The following is a 17,508-nucleotide window of genomic DNA, read 5'->3' on the forward strand; positions in this document are numbered from 1 at the left end:
GGTGCTAAAAATAAATTCTCCAGAAAAAAAATAAATTGGCAAGACAGTTGAGCTGGAAAATGTAGGAGAGCGGTGAATCCCCAAACAAAGGGTGTTCTTCAGAACAAGATGAACGAAAGGTCAGGGACACAAATGTGTGTGTCAAAAGGGGAAAGGTTGAGGAAGTCTTTTTTTCCCTTAAAAATGATGGACTGGAGACCAGATGATGGCAGAGGCTGCAGGAAATACACAATTATCTATAGAAAAAAGACTGACAATTTTACGTTGAAGATGATGGTTGAATATTCAGATAAAGATTTCTAAGAGTTATTCAGATGTGGGATCAGAGACATGGAAATATTTACCCATCATATTTGATACTCTTCCAACATAAGTTTAAAGAAAAGACCATACACACATGAAATTCTCACCCAAGGCAATGGATTTTACAGTGCCTTTTCATATGAGATAGCAGTGTTTCATCTGTAAGTACTGAAACTATACAGAGGCCAGCGCTCTATATGAGCAGAGATTGAGAGAGGTTATACTGAATTAAGATAAGGTTGTCCATATCATGCGCTTTCAACATTCTCTACCACTAAGAAAAAAAGCACTTTTTTTCTCAGCCCTGTCTGCTCACTTCTCTTAATGATACAATTTTTGCCTTCCATGTTTGACCATGTGCTGTGCACACTTATGCCTCCTTAGAACTACCAATGATTTGCTTGAAAGGCAGTATTTTTGTATTCTGATACAATATTTTGAACTTCTGTGCCAGCAGCTGAATTAAATACCAGAACGTTTTAATTCTAGATGTTCTCCAGCAAGTGTTTTGGAAAGACAGGCTTGTTTGCTTTCATAAATCTTGTATGCTTCACAAAATGCAGTGTGCGTGAGGTATTTTCCTCTTTGTTAAAGGGTTTGAGCAGCCTCTACTTTTCTTTAATACCTATCCTCTTCTAGGATAATAAGCAAGCAAGCAAGCAAGCAAGCAAACTTATCTTCCCTACATATCATAACAAACCACTGTCAGGTTTTGTGTACGGCTTTGTGCAGGAAAGATTCTCTTTCCTCCCTGTGCTTTCTGTGTTTTGTTAATTGACTGTTTTGAATGCTTCTGATGAAAAGCACCTACTTGGCTGCAGGCTCTCTGCAGCAGAGCTCTCAGGAGGGTGGCTGCTTGGGGGTTTGCTTTGTCCCTCATTGACCACCACAGTGTCTGTTCAATCTCCTGGTGCAGAATTTTAAAACCCTGGACTTCTAGCATTAGCCAAGAGACTTCAGGGTATTTGTGCTGATTTGCTGAATCCCTTTGGTCATTTAGAAAGTAATACATTACTGCATTGCTTTGCATTCCTTGTTGCTGGCTTTTGTTTTATTGGTGGTTGCATTACATTTGAACTGGTAAAATGGTTAGCTGTTCCTGTTCCAGTCCAAACGTGTTCACTGTCCTATTGTGCTATTCTACACACTAATCTTGCTGTTCCCCCCTTCATCTTTCCATCATTTACCTCCACTCTTGCCTTTCCTTTTTCTCATTTTATGAACTTCAGTTCTCCAGTTCCAGTTCTCTGTACCAAATCCCATACGTAAGAAAGCGGCCAGTCACCCTGTGTAAACACTATATTCTTCTGCGTTATCTTATCTATCTGAATACAATGGCACCATTTACATGCCTTGAATTACATGTACATGTTTGCAGTACTGCAGTCTAAGTAACTGACCTAGCTACCGCCTTTTAGGAGCCTAACTAACTCACCTAGCTACTGCTTTTTAGAAGTAAAGGAACTGCTGTGGTTTGTATGCAGCATACCAAAATTCCAGTATAATCTCATTGCTGTTACCCTCATTTTCCACTTCCCCACCCCGTTTGTTGTAATCGCCTATTCTGTCATTTCAGATTAAGTATCTCACCAGGAATGACTTGTATTCACTCTTAATTTGATGTGCTGGAAGTAGTCCTATTGACTTAAATGGAACTATGCACACAAATAAAGGTAGGTATACATACAAGCCTTCATCAGACTGTACACCGCAAATCACGCAGGAAAAGCACGGTACATTTTATTCATTTTACAATATTTGCACATGGTAAATGCCGGCTGGGTAATCAATAACTTTTTCCAGAGTGAGCTTTCAGGTTTCATACCAGCTTAACAGAGGCACCACAGGACAAACCCCAGTTCCAGAGAATTCAGAGATGACATGAGACAGTATGAATGATTAACTATAGAAGAAAAACAAAACAAAACAAAACAAACCCGCACGATTTTAAACGAACGTGGTATTTTTGTGTGCAACAAGTTCTTACAATGTGCCAGAGGACAGGGAACAGGGGTTCGGAGCTCGTCCAGAAGCACAGGTCAGGAGCAGACAGACTGTGGGAGAGGGCAGCAGCTGAAACAGGGAATCCCGTGGAAGGCCGTGTGAAGGTCGGTATTGAAAACAGACGTAAAATCGAGAGGTGGGGACGGGTGAGCTACACAGGCCGGCCCGGGGCCGACCGGGACCACAGCGGGTGGCCGGTGCCCGGGTCTGGCTGCAGCTCACCACGGAGCGCAGGGACATGCCACGGCAGGGAAGTTGGGGGCTGCTGGGCGAAATTCGTTCCAAATGTCAAAAAGGGTGGTGAAAAGGAAGATCCGCCTGTATTTTACAGCACGGAGTAGGCGCGTTGCCGCTTCGGCGAGTGAATCGGCGTCATAACCTTATTGACACGCCTCGACAGGTCACTCCCCTCCGTGCACTTTCACATTTTAACCGGAACGGAGCCCACGGAACAGTCAATAATTACTCCGCATTGCCGCTTCCGTGGGCAGCGCCGCGGAGTCCGCACTCACCGGCCCAGCGACCTGAGCGCCACCGGGGAGCGGACACCGCACCCGCCGCTCATGGCCCGGCAGAGCCACACCGAGCCCAAGCGCGGCGGGGAGCAGAAAGAGGGGCACGCACCGCCGGTCCCCAGCGCCACGAGGGGATCGCCCCGCCCGCAACGGCCGCCGGGAGAGGGCGAGGGGGCGGCACCGCCGTGCGCGTGAGCTCAGCGCGTCGCGGAAACCACCCACGCGGGCAGCACCTCCCCTCTGCGGGCAGCACCGCCCCTGTCCCGCCCCGCCCGCGCAGCGCCGGCCCCCTCCGCGCCTCACACACACACACACACAGGGCGCACACACACACATAGGAGCTTCCTGCGCGGGGCCGGGCCCGGGCGGGCGGAGCGGCGTCGCTTCCTCCCGCCGACTCGCAGGTACCGGGGGTGAGCCCGCGGCGGGGCAGCGGGTGCGGAGGGGTTCGGCAGTGGCGCAGGGCGTCCCCCGCCTCGGGCCTCGGCCGGCAGCCGCCGCCCTGAGCGTGGCGGAGGGTGAGGGGTGGAGCGGAGCCGTTGAGCCGGAGCCGCCTCTGGGCGGGGGCCCGAGCTCGGGTGGGAGAGGGCGCGGGTTGGTCTCAGCCGCGTCCGGGGGAGCCGCGGCCTGGGGGTGTCCCGAGGCCCGGGAGGAAGCCGGCGGCGTCCGCCGCTGCTCCTCACATTGCTGGAGGGTGAAGTCATCGCGCCCATTGTCTCCCCTCGGTTCCCCCCGGGCGGAGCGAGGGGGCCGTCCCGCCCCGAGCCTTGGCGGAGGAGGGGGGCACGGCAGGCCCGGGGGGCTGGCGAAGTGTGGGAGCTGCTGGGTGGGTTTCGTTTGGCCTTGGCAAGGCGGGTGGGGGTTTGTCGGAGGGAGCTGTTTCCCGCCCGGGTGGGCCGCGGCGCCGCGGGGGCCCCTTCGGCGGGCGCCTCCCTCCTGCCGCCCGGCAGCGGCCCTGGGAAGTCTCGCACTTGAACTTGCAGGGCACGGGGAGAGCAGTGCTTGCCACTCCCGAGCCTTCGGCGCAGAGCGGGTCAGGGTTCGCACGCTCGCCTCTGGGAGTTTCTAGTTCGTATTTCTCTGCTCTGCCGTCCATCTAGGGTCTGGTGACTCGGGGGAAGTGGAGGCGTTTCGAGTGGCCGCGGATATTGAATCTCGGCTGTAAAGGCGCTGGGGACACAAGCAGTTGCGGTAGCCAGCGTCTTGCTGAGTGTTTTCCTTGCCCAGGTCCTTCTGCGGGGCTGGGAGTTTTCCACCTAGCAGTGGACTGTTGCAGGCGCAGCTTGGAGGGATAGGGGAAAAAGGGGTAACAGTTTGAAATCCAGCGTGTGTGTACGTGAGCTGAGGAGGTGATGGTTGGCAAAAGGGAGGTGTCCTTCTGCCTCTCCCCTTCTGCTCCAGTGCTCCCTGACAGAAGGAAATGGGGCTTTGCCAAAGGGGTAGTAGTGGAGCAGTTATGGGGATGTGCCAAAGGGACAGCAGTAGAATGCAGTTACTGCTGAGCACAGAAATCAAAATTTGAAGCCTGCATGCCCTTGTGGTTGCTTACTGGAAATGTGCCTGTGTTTCTCTGTGAGGAGCACAACAAATCTTGTTTCTGTTAAAATACCATAGTTGGCACCGGTACTGATTAGTGTTTTATCTCAATTGCCATCAAGGACAGCGTTATTTATAAAAAGCAAAAGGCAGTTTGGGAGGTGTGTCTCGCACTGTAGACAAAGCTACTGATGATTTAAAAAAATATTTTTTTTCTTTCAAACTGTTGGTGGAGGGTTTTTTTTTTGTGTGTGTATTTTTGGTTTGTTTTTTTTCCCAGCTGAAGAACCACGTTTCAGTATCTGATGAAATCTTATTTACCAAGTTCATTGGAAAAGAAGGTTTTCAGTTTAATACCTAGGTTAAACTGAAGTATAAATTCTGAATTGCCTACCTAACAGAATTCACTTGCATGCTTAGAAATGACGGCAGTGTAACATTACTTAAGTTTCCAAAATCTTGCCATTGTTGTCTATAAACGTTTGAATGGTTGCAGTTTAAGATTTCAGAGAGCTGAGAGAGCACTTTTTTTAATTGTATGTGAAGGAGGCCTTTTTGGATCAGAAAATGAAAGTTTCACTTTTGCATAATGGCAATAATACAACTCTTAAAAATGAATCCACTAAAAGGCTTCCACACACAACTCTATATCCGTATTTCTTGAAGTGTGCCAGAGTTTCAACTGTTTTACACAATAAAGTGCTGAATTCTAGCTGTTGTCAGCTGTTTTTAAGTTTGAGGACATCAGATCATCTTTTCTAAAAGAGGGAGTTGAAATGTGTGTGTGGTTTTCTTTTCTCCCCCTTTCCTTAAAATCTATCAGACAAATGACATTTCTTGCACAGAGCAATCATCAGATTTTGATTAATTATGCTTGCTGAGCCTCAGGAGGAAGATGCTTGACAGATGTATTTGTTTACCTTTGTAGTGTGTACAAATCCTGGTCTCTCCATTAGTAAATGAATCATTAACACTCCCTCAGCTATGGGATTCACTGCCAGCATTAATATATGCATTAGGAAAACTTGCTTTATGTGAACATTATCAACATGTGAAAGAACACAAGCCCTTGAATTCTTTTGCCAGTTGGGTAGAGCCTTTTGTGGTGGAAAATGAATATACTTTTTTTTTTTCTTTTTCCTGTTATTAGTTACCAGCATTTAGGTGCTACTCTCCCTGACAAAAACTAAAGACTGATTTTGTTCAGTGGGCAGGGGGTTCTCCCTAACCAGTCCAGGGTTTGTTTTTTCCTGTTTGCTTGGGCTTTTTTGATCCTTATTTAGTCATGCTACAGTATTTCTCACAAAGATTCCCCCTCCACACACTTCTTTCCAGGGAAACAAAGTAGGATGCCTACATTTTTTTCACTGGACTTCTGAATCCCAGTTTGGAGGTGCTAAGAAAGAATTTTGAATGCTGAAATACAACTGTATTCGCTGTGAGGTCAGTTTATTCTGGCCCATGGTCAGACATCATAGTTAGTGTTGTGATTTGTTTTCTGAATTGTACGTAAATACCACATACCAGCCTAGTAGAATAAATTATACCACCTGACTTAACTGAGTTGATGGATACATGTTTAGGCTTTACTCTTTTTAAAGTGATCCTGACTTGCAGCTGAGTTGCGACTCAGTCTGATTTTTTGCTTAAGATGAGAAAAGATTCTTTGAAGGACTAGTAATAATATTCTAACACTGGCTTATCCATAAAGAAGTTGATTTCAGATGTTTCTCTTTTTGTATTTGTCTTAGCTCTAAGTTTCCATTGTCCCTTCTGTGTTAACTGTTGGAAGATGTGTAGCTGAAGGAATCGGTGTCTGAAACACAGCTTCAAGATACTGAGAATGGTGTTGGATCTCCCATTGCTGAAAGCACCTGGAGGTAGACTTCCACGAAGAAGGTAAAACGTTACATTCATCTTTAGAGAACTGGTTGCTGTAAGTAGTGTTGCAGTGTATGATCCCCCCCCACTCCATAGGAAGAATGTGGAAGAGGGTGCATTAGTACCTCAAAACCATTTTTTGTTTTTAAATTGAATGTTCCAATTTTTTTCACAAGAGGAGACTTCCTTTTATTTCTGAGTTTCTGAAGTGGAAGTTTTATCTGTGATTTAGTCTGATAGTTCATTTCTGGTAGTTTGTCTTTTAAATCTTCCGTGAAATATTTAAAGAAAAATCGAAACCTTTTTGTGTTGTATATAGATTAGTTTTCAGACATTGTGTGATCTGCTTCAACTCGGAAATAAATAAAAATCCAGGTAAACAACTGTGAGTTTGAACTAAAGAGTAGAATTTAGAGTAGAATTTCAGTCTTCCCTATGAAGGTTACTTCAAAAGACTTCTTCAGGCACTCATTTTTTAATTCTAAGTGCTTTGTGATGAGTTACTGTGTAAGTAGGGATTTGGTCTGTTGCTGATACTTATAGATTGATGGATTTTTTCCAAACTTACGTTAGCTAATGTTCACCTCATCTCAGATTTTCTTACAAGTTTGTTCTTTAGTTGATGAGAAGAGTCTGTGTGAAGAGTCTTTGCTCCTCGGAGTCATAAGGCAGCTTAGTCTTCAGTGATCTCTGCTTGTTTCATGTACGTTTCTGGCACTTCTCAGGCACTGAAGAACTATGCTTTATCTTGGTTTTGATTGCTGGTCCTTTTCTGGTGTGGTGAGTTGCTTCTTTTTTAATGCAGGTACTCAAGGATCCAAAATAAAGCAATGGCTATCTAAAAAGAGATGTAAATTTTATGTGGGACTAGAATATTACAGGGCTGTACTAGAAATTTTCTTCCTGCTGTGAATGTGGCTTATACCAGCTTTGGATAGTCTTTGAGTTCCTCAAAGTAGAATTCAGAGAAGGAAAAAAAGTCATGAGGTGTCATTTGCGATGTCACCCTTAGATCTTTCCTCATTAAGGTAGGTTGGGCTGGTCTTGACTGTGGTTTGCTTCACTTTCATGGAAGTTGTGGCATAGTTAACCCTACCTATAGGTTTATCCATGAAATAAGAAGTAGGAGTATTTCTGGTTTAGGTTACTTTTTTTTTTTCCAGTGGGAAGTTTGCTCTGGGCTTTTCCATTCTTGAACTGTGGACTGAAGTCAGTTACCTGCTGGGTGACTAACTAGCATCTTATTGGACAGGTAGTCAGAACACTGCAGCTGTAATTGCCATTTACAAGACAAGATCAGCTGTAGCTTTTCCTTTTTTTTTTTTTCTAAAGGGCAAGTTTCCATCAGGTTCACTTCACATCTCGATACATTTCACCAGTCTAGAAAGTTCATGTAAGGGTTGCATTAACCTAAAGCAGTTTAGCAAAGAGACCTAATGGAATGAGCTTAAATAAAAGTTACATATACACAGGTGTTTCCTCAGGCATTAAAACTTCCTCTCTTTAGAGGCCAGCATATCCCCTAATGATATCTTCAGCAAGACATTTGAAGGGCATCTTGCAGAAATAAATGTTTGTACCAATTCTATTTGGTATAGTTGCTTGGTTTTGCTTCCTAAGTAGAACACAACCCTTGTTAATGCAAGTATCCTGTTATTGTTCAGCCCAAACTGTCATTGTGGGACCGTGTCAGTTCTGTTTCCATTTATAGTTGAGACAAATTACCGTTAAACGTTTTTCCATAGGTCCTTTAGCTACTCCTGTAAGGCAGATTAGACCTCATATTCTAAATTGGAGCCCCTGGCTGTCCCCTTCATTTGTTCCATTTAGTGAATGAAGAACTGCTTCAGCAAAAGAAGTAACTGGAGGAACTGTCTAAAGTAAGAATCATGTTGCTTTATTCTCATTGTGTTTCACTGGTGCTGCATATCCTTAATAAATCAACGTATCGCTTTTAAATTTCCCAGTTAATGATCAGGTTTTTCACATAAAACCAGACTCTGCAAGCCACAGACTTAAGTTCTATTTTTATCTGAAAATACCTAATCTGTAAGACAGTTCCAGCTATACTGTTAAGTGCCCTGTGTTAGACTTCCAGTGAGACAAATTTACATCATCTATATTTTCAAGAAATGGTTTGTAGGGAGTGTGAAGTGGTCCTGCACCTTGGAAGATCTGCTGAATAGCAGAGGTTCAGGTGGGGCTGAAGGTTGTAGTTGATGCATGAAGATTTTGCAGCACTGCCTGGCTAGCACTTTGGATATGACATCACAGCAGTAGTGTTGCTGCACCTTGGTTTTGTTTTTAAATATTTACATAAAATAGCTTAGTTAACTGTCTGCTTTTAGACAAATAAGAGTCTGTCTTGGCACCATAATGGTTGCATTCCAGAGGAAGAGCCTACCAGTGGTGCCACGCTTATACGCGTCATATTTTCTTTGCTGAAAGTACATGGTGCACAGAACTTGCAGTATCTTTCAGTGAAACTGTACAAGGGGAGTGATGTTCTGGCAGATCTAGTGCAGTATCAATCTGCAGAATAAAGATTTATACCTTTTTTAGGAAATAAAAGGCTTTTATTCTGTGAATTAAATAGTTCATGAATGCTTTGGGCTTTTTATGACCTGAAAATTGGAGGCCATATGCTCAGTCTATATTTGGTGCTGCAGCTCTTCCTTATATTAAGCTCTAATTGTACCTTGACAGTATATGTTTTTGTAAGTATTAACATCTGTAAGGGAACTGTATATAAGTGAAGAAGCTGACAGCAGTTGCTGCTGCGTACTGTTTGGCTTTTCTCCTTCGTATCAAAATGTTTCATGTAGTGAGTATCCAGTTGTCCCTCAAACATTAGTGGAAGAACAATTGGATGTCAATAAATAGTGGCTGTAGTGAGACCACCAACTGGTAAAGGTGGAGCTTGCTGAGAAACATTTTGTCAGGTCAGCCATGGGAAAGTATCTTACTTTTGGTTTGCCTTTCATATTTTCATAATAAGTAATATAATATGTTGATCAATGCAAAGAAATGTGACTGTCAGATGAAGTGTATTCAAGGTTAAGACTTTATTTTTAGAACGTGTACTGGAAAAATAACTTATCAGAGATTTCTCCACTGTGTGTCCTGATGGAGGTGTTCTGAGTTTGTGTTCCTCTGTCTTAAGTAAAATATAAACAGAATAAAGCCTTTAAAATTACTTCTTTTTTCTTTTTTAAATTAAAGACCTTGCTTCAGTTTCCTGAGAAGAACAGTTACCTTCTCAGTTTCATTGTACATGTGAAGCTTTATCTGATACTTTCTTTTTGATTGACTTTGCATTTTCAAAAAAAGGAGTCAAGCTTTCCTTTATATGACACAGCTAAAAATACATCGTGGGAGGCCAGAAGCCCTTTTACTCAGGGTCAGAGATGGAGGTATCAAACTTCTAGGTCCTTTTTAAGCAAAGGGATCTTCAGTGCTTATAGTCTGGGAAGCCAGGCTGTTGCTTTCCTGAAAGTGTAAGATTCTGTAGTCAATGTAAGTTTATCTGTGGGACAACATATAACGTTCTATTGTGCTCACTGTTTTTCTTAATTTTACAATATCATGGTTTTAAGCCATCTCCATTTAGACTGAGGAATTTTTTTAACTAGTGACCAAAAGTATTTTCCTCTTTTAAGTTCCTGCCTAACTAGTTACCTTTTTTTTTTTCCTTCTGCTTCCTGTTCCTATTTGCTCTTGCTTTTTATTTTTTTACCCCTTTATGTGGCAGTTTGCTTTTGGTCAGACTTTATCTTTGGTGGTGGTATGTAGCTGCAGAAAAGTAGACTTTTCCTTCTGTGACCTGACACCAGGCAGAAACTCAGCCAGGGTAAGAATAGAAGAGGGCCCTGTAAGCTCAACACAGGACTCCTGAGTCTTTCCATTATTAACAATTAAAGATGATTCCAAGATGAATTAGGTAATGGAGTAACTAACTGATGAAAAGAGAACAAGGATAAACAAAGAGAAAGATCCTGATTATTAGGATTACATGCAGCCTGCCTGTCTGAAAAAGGCAGTACAAGCTCTCCTCTTTTCAGTGTTAATTTAGTTAGTAGATAAGGTATATCTGGCACATACTATACCTTATCTCTTGCTGTTGAATTGAAGCTTTGCAAGGAGCTGGTGTTTACTGGGGCATGGGTTAAGAAAAAGCAGCATCCTGTTCAGTCCTGCCCAGCTTTTTCTTTAAAACAGTAAGGAGTGAAAATGGTTTCTTTACACCTCCTACACCCTGCCCTAATCAACATAATATCATGGCTGGATCTAGGCGAAGAAGTGTTGTTTCAGTAAAATATGAAGACAGTGACGTGGTTTTGTTTTCATTGGTTGGGGTTTTTTTTGTTTGTTTTTTTTGTTTGTTTTTTTTCCTCTGTTGTTTGATGTGTGAAGTACTGCCCTATTTTTTTTAGGGCTATATAATCATATCTTCATCTCAAAGTTCATGCTATATTACCTTTCTGTTTTAAGGGTAACAAATAATTTCTAAGTCAGTTTCAGCCTGGATTATCTCCTGCAAGCTGTGGGGATATTTGCACTGTATGGCTTTCAAAGCCATTACATGGAAAATGGCATATGCACAATAAATGTAGAGCCACAATATGCTGCATTTGTGGGACAGATTATTTTAAACCTTCTGTAAATTTGCCTTTGTTCATCTCTGGTTGAAAGTTAAAAAAAAAAAAACAACAAAACCCAACAAATGTATTTTGATATGGTTGGGGTTCCTCCTGACACACGTGAAATGCACCTCTTCAGAGTATGCATAACATTTTTATGTGCTGAAAGTCATTCAGTGCAAGAACAAATTAGAACTCTGAAAGGAGGGAGCTTCCAGTTGGCCGTACAATGAGCAAAAATACAACACTTCATGGAAAACTTTGGTAGATTGATGCTTTCATCTGTAAAAAAGCAATGTAGGTACTGAAGCTGTCTGTAAAATGTAGTCCTTCTGAAGTTAGAACTATTCACCTTTAAAGTTCAGTTGTCTGAAATGTGTGCTTCATTTGTGCAGTATTACTGTAGACTAGTAACAGAATATGGCTGGCTTTGGATTATTTGATGAGGAAAAGAAAACCTTGGTTTGATTTGATTTTCTTCAGAAAGGGAGATTGGGTATACCGTCATTATCATGTAATTGTCAAGTCATCAAAGGAGTTGACTAGAGTATGGCTTTGAGTAAATATTGTCTGTGTGCATACATGCAGTAATTTTAAATTATGTAATAGGCATTCTGCAAAACTGCATTTTGAAGGTGAAGAGTGGCTCAGGCTTTAATGGTGTGTGGCATGCAAGAACTTTTTCTAGTGTAAAGACAAGGAAGGTGCCTTAGGATGCTGATAGTTCAACTTTGTTTCTCAGAAAACATGATGGTGAATGCACTAGAAATACTAGAAACAGGTAGGTATGGCTTCAGCAGTGATTAGGTGACTTATTTGCCCTGTTTTTTTTTAATGTGAAGGATTGTACATGTCAAAGCGAAACTGATTCTGCCATTGCATACAGTTTATTGTCATTTTAAGGTTTCAGGTCAAATTCTCAAATGTTAAGAAAAGCCAGAATTAAGGCTGAAGAAGCAACCATAGTTAGCTTGCTTTTTGTGCCTACTTTTATTAAGTTGTAGTCCTTAAATACATAGCTGTGGCTTTCTGGTTTCTTCCTTGCAGGAGCATTCTTTAGAATGCTTTGCCCTGTCCACTGGTGAGTCTATCTAGGTTGGACAGCAATAAACCTAGTCTCTGGGGCAGTTGTTTCCTTATTGAATAAGTTTGGAGATACAATGAAAATAAAGCAGAAGACTTAAAAGATTTTCTTCATGCCTGATGGAGCTATCTGAATCCTGGCTATGTGTTGTGGTAGTTACTGGTTTGGTTGGGGTGGCGTGTGTGTGTACAAAATTGATATTGCAGGTGTCTTTGAACATATAATTTGCTGTGTAGCATAGCCTAAACAAAATTAAGTTCTTGGGTATCTCGGATCAAGCACCTGAGGTTGGTAAATAAATCCATCCTTAATCGTATGCTTTAATATTGTGTCTGTTAATAGGAATTATACCTATGCTACTTCAGTGGGATGAATATGCTATTTGACTATTTCAGCAGTATTAATCTAACATATCTGTGCTCTGCAGTGGCCCATTTAGATGCAGGTTTGTTTTTATATATATATATATGTTGGGGGTTTTGTTTTTTGTGGGTTTGTTTTGTTTGTTTGTTTTGTTTTAGTGTGTTTTTTTAATTAGATAAGAGGGTATGATCAGTAAGAACAAATAAAATATTGAGTAGTGACCTGATTAAATGTGAACCTGGCAAAGATTCTATGGGGTGAAAGGGGTAAGAGCCATGCAGTTAAACTGTCATCATGTACTTCAGCACTCATATCCACACTCCAGGGCTCAATTCTGTTTACTTTATGAAGTTACTTCTAATGTAGTTTGTGTGCTGTCCTAGCTGTTAAAAATAATAATTGCAATCATATCAGCAGGTTTAGAAGCTACCCACTAGGCAGACTGCTGCTATTTGAGCTAGTGGCATCTAATAATACTCTTTCATGCTTTATAGGGATCAACCCTAGACGGTATGATCCATGTGCTTATGCAGAGGGTTTTATGGATGTCTTTGGACTGTGAAGGATGGGCACTAGAGGAAGCCATGCTTTGATAGTGCAAGCTGCTTTGGCAGCTTTTTTTAATTTGTTACTAACAGCATACCTTTTGCTTTCTACATACTTCATAGTGTTTTTTCCAAATCCTATTTGTGTGTAGTCAGGATTTTTATTAGGAAGATACCTTAGCCAGCCTAAACTCATATCCTTTTCAGTGCCTAATCTGATGCCTCTGTCTTGTCATTTGAGGATGCTCCCTGTTTCCAGTTCAATTGCTCTTTTAGGGTCTCTCTTACCTTTCCCCTGTAATTGATACCTTCTAGTGTTGTGATTAGCTAGTCAGTTCTCCTGCCTCACTGGATTTTTCATGAGATATGTTGTGTTTCTTACCTGTGCTGGAGTTCCCAGGTTACTTCCCTTGAACAGCTCCTGTCCCTCTCCTCACTCTGTGCTCCATGTTGTTTTGTTGTGTTTTTTTTTTTAATTTAAATTCTTTCTAGCACTCTGGTGGAGTTCAGCCATGGAGGAGTTCTGGTGCAGACTTCGGTTGCCCTTCTGGCAGCCACCACTTCCACTGTTGTTAGAATTGCAGCATGGTTTGGGTTGAAAGAGGCTTTTGGAGCACAGCCCTTGCTCAAAGCAGGGCTATTCCTGGTCAGGTTGCTCAGGATTGTGTCTAAGCAAGTCTGGACTATAGCCATTTTTGGTTTTATTATTCCCCCCCCTGGCCCCTCCTCTCTCCACGATTTGAATCCTGGGCCTTCCCCCGCCATAAGAGTATTTTCTACATTGCTGCTACTTTGTAGTGGGATTTTAGAAAGGGTAAATCAGCTTCTTAGCTTTATTTTCTGGTGTTTTGGCCCAGCATATTTTATGCCTGGAAGTGAAAGGGAGAGTCTGATTCCAGGCTGGATCAAGTTTGGGAGAGCTTTTAGCAGATTAAAATACATGCTTTTTTGCTGAAAACCGTATATCTTCCTCTCCCATTCCCCCAAACTTGCAATATTTGCTGTATTTGCATTTCTGGAAGGCTCATAAAATGCACATCTTAGATACATAGGCCAGAGTTCAAATTCCAGCTTTGAAGTGTGCTTGTGCTAAACCTTTTCAGAGGAAATACTGAAAGTTTTTTGTCTTTTGTAAGATTTTCTTTACTAAAATGTTGTGTTTAAGATGTGTGGGGTTTTATTTGTTATTGGCTTAAGTAGCTTGGTTGAAACAAGAATGCTGAAGAAGATCATAGTACACAACTTTCAGCCCAGTTTTGCCTGAAAAGATTCTGAGCAGCTTTGGAAATAGTTGGAAGTGTCAGTCAATCATAATGATAAGAGTTGCTAGCCTTTCTTTTAACAAGAAATGATTGTCTTTTGAAATAAGTGAATGACTTAACTGTAAAAATTAGGTGAGTCACAGTGAATTTAACTTATTACTTTAGCTTTTGTTTTCAATAGCATGGTTATATTTTCCAATTTGACTTAATCTGACTGTCTGCTTACATTCTTCTCCCCCATAACATCTGCTGTTTAACCGTGAAGTGCTATATCCATCCTTGCTTTAAGCCTGCTGTTGCTTTTTGTAGGCGTACTGCACTCTTTTATGCTGCTCGTATCTGGCCTGTAGAGTAAGTTCTGGTAAATGATTGCCTTTTGAGAGTTAGTCCCACAGAGTAGTGTAAGAAGCTACTTCAGAAGCTTAGCTGGTATTGTAAAGAGATTCTTAATTTCACAAATAGCCACAGTGGTTTAAAATGTTAAACCTGTTGCCACTTCCTATTTATTAATGTCTTCTTGGAATTTACTAACCTACAGCCATCTATAATGAAATGAATGCCCCTGTTTGCATTCAGATATGGAGATATAGCTTAAACCTATTTTACAGGCACTTTAAACTGAACATCAGAAGAGTGCAAGGTGGCCCTGTTCTCAATTTCTGTTGCAGGGTAGGTTAATCTACAACTGAGACAGCATGGGCAACTACCTGTACTAATTTAAACACTTTAGGCTGGTTAAGTAGGGCTTCATCTGTAGGACTCTCAAACTATGTAGTGAAGCTTACTGGAGCATACCGTCCCTGTATACCAGAGCATCTTGCTTTGAGCATTGGAGAAGACTCATTCCCTTTAGTATTCAACATTTTAAAATGCAGGAAAATAACATCTTATCTGTCTGCATTCCTGTAGAACTTGTCTGCCATGTTTCTGTCCACATCAAGTTGCTGTGTGCATTGTTGGAGGAAGTTATATTAAAATATAAAACCTCTGCAAGTTGCCTACCTGCACATTAATATAATTTTGTTAAATGTATTTTTTTTCCCCCACCAAAGTAAGTTTCTTAAAGTTATATATATCTTAATTAGTTTTAACTCCAGGTGTTACTGTAACTTGTGCTAACTGGTTTATACAATAAGTTTGAACTAAAACTGAGGGCATCTGGAAAACAGGGTAGTGTCTTATGGAATTCTGCAGTCAGGCTTAAAGGGTTTGGGTTTTGTTTATAACTGTCATGTCCCTAGGTATTTTACTGTTTAATTGTAGTGATGTTCAGGATTTTCTTCATGTATTTACAACTTGAAGTGACATTGGTGTTTTTCTGGTACTGTTGTTTAATTTTGTGCTTAGGCCATACCACAGAATGCTTGCTAGTACTGTGGAATAACTGTGGTCGCTTTCCTTTTGTAAAGTAGTAAGATAAATGTTGAAATGTATGTTCTAGCAGGTAACTTAAAGAAATGTTTGAAGGATCTCCTGTGCTGACATGAAGTTTCTTTTTTTAAGAAACTAAATAGATTTTCAATGAAATTACACACCTGCTTCCTCTAATGTATTTGTGTAACTATTTTCTTTGGAACTGTAGGAGGAAATAAAGGGTTTCAAATAAACAGCAAAGCTCCTGACTTCAAAGAACTTCCTTCAAAAGTGAAATAACTTCACTTTCCTTTCTTAAATGAATAAAACCCAAATGTAACTTACTTTGTTATATGTTTCATTAATGTGTATAGATCTAAAGGGATTTTCATCTTGGGTCTTTTATAGGGAAAGAATTATTAGTATAGGATGCCTTGAATAAGGTTACATGGAAGATATGGTTTAGGGGTAGACTTGGTAGTGTTAGGTTAACCTTTAAGATCATCAAGTCCACCTGTTCCACCAGCACAGCCAAGGCTACCACTAAACTATGTCACTGAGGGCCTTGTCTACACAGTTTATGAACACTTGCAGGGACGGTGACTCCACCGCTGCCCTGGGCACCCTATTCCAATGCCTGACCACCCTCTTTGTGAAGAAAACTACCTTTCAGGTAGTTGCAGAGAGCAGTAGAATCATAGAATAGTTAGGGTTGGAAATGACCTTAAGGTTATCTAGTTCCAAACCCCCTACCATGGGCAGGGACACCTGACACTAAACCATACCACCCAAGGCTTTGTCCAGCCTGGCCTTGAACTCTGCCAGGGATGGAGCATTCACAACCTCCCTGGGCAACCTATTCCAGTGCCTCACCTCTCTAACAGGAAAGGGTGGTGAGGCACTGGATATATCTAATCTAAACTTCCCCTGTTTAAGTTTTAGCCGGTTACCCCTTGTCCTATCACTACAGTCCCCAGCATCCCTATAGGCCCCCTTCAAATACTGGAAGGCTGCTGTGAGGTCTCCAAGCAGCCTTCTCCAGGCTGAACAGCCCCAACTTTCTCAGCCTGTCTTCATACGGGAGGTGCTCCAGCCCCCTGATCGTCCTCATGGCCCTTCTCTGGACTTGTTCCAGCAGTTCCGTGTCCTCTTTATGTTGAGGACACCAGAACTGCACAGAATACTCCAAGTGAGGTCTCACGAGAGCAGAGTAGAGGGGCAGGATCACCTCCTTCTACCTGCTGGTCACGCTCCTTTTAATGCAGCCCAGGATATGGTTGGCTTTCTGCAAGTGCACACTGAAGCCAGCTCATGTTCATTTTCTCATCGACCAACACCCCCAAGTAAGGTCCCCCCTGAGTCTTCCCTTCTCCAGACTAAACCCCTCAGTTCCTTCAGTCATTCCTCATCACACTTGTACTCCAGACCCTTCACCAGGTCTGTTGCCCTTCTCTGGACCTGCTCCAGGACCTCCATGTCCCTCTTGTAGTGAAGGGCCCAGAACTGAACGCAGGATTTGATGTGCAGCTTTTCCATCCTGTTTGATTCTATGCTTCTGTAATGGTTGGACAAAATAATCTTGAGGGTCTATTCCAACCAAAATGCTTCTGTGAATTAGTGTTGGAAAATATTTACTTAATTTATTCTCATCTGTTACCTATCTTTATTATAGTGATGCAAAAAGAAAAGTTCTCCTTGGAGATGAGCTCCCCAGATGAGAAGAGGTGCTACAGGTAATTTTTTCTGTAGTGAGGCTGCAGGGCAGTGTCTCTTCTTCAGTGACTCCTTACTTAGAGTATCCCAAAAATAGACTAGATAGCATCTGTTCTCATGCTGTGCTTAACCAACACATTACTTAAGGAATATAATTAAAACAGAATAGTTTTTACTGGCAAAGGCTGCTTAATTAGGATGCCTGCAAGATATTTGATCTTCAAATAAGCTTATGTATACACACAGATCAAATGTTCAGAAGTGTTGAACACCCATTTCTTTTCATTGTTCTTATTATAATTACAGTAT

General features: G+C 41.9%; 1 protein-coding gene across 4 annotated transcripts in view; it reads left to right on the forward strand.

The window, feature by feature from the left end:
* Window positions 1-3,074: 3,074 nt before the first annotated feature.
* The window catches only part of RNF19A (ring finger protein 19A, RBR E3 ubiquitin protein ligase), a 61,502-nt gene continuing 47,068 nt past the window's right edge, over window positions 3,075-17,508 (forward strand). Inside the window, exons 1-2 of one of the 4 annotated variants that reach the window (XM_062627295.1) lie at window positions 3,075-3,226; window positions 6,110-6,257. The gene's annotated coding sequence lies outside the window, so the exon portion shown is untranslated. Of the gene's footprint in view, window positions 3,236-3,509; window positions 3,649-6,109; window positions 6,258-17,508 lie in introns of those variants that run through there. The other 3 variants (XM_062627298.1, XM_062627297.1, XM_062627299.1) reach the window with 3 other exon arrangements.

This window comes from Pezoporus occidentalis, unplaced genomic scaffold (genome assembly GCF_034315485.1).
Source record: "Pezoporus occidentalis ecotype Australia unplaced genomic scaffold, CSIRO_AGI_Poc_V1 ctg3, whole genome shotgun sequence".
NCBI classification, from domain to species: domain Eukaryota; kingdom Metazoa; phylum Chordata; class Aves; order Psittaciformes; family Psittacidae; genus Pezoporus; species Pezoporus occidentalis.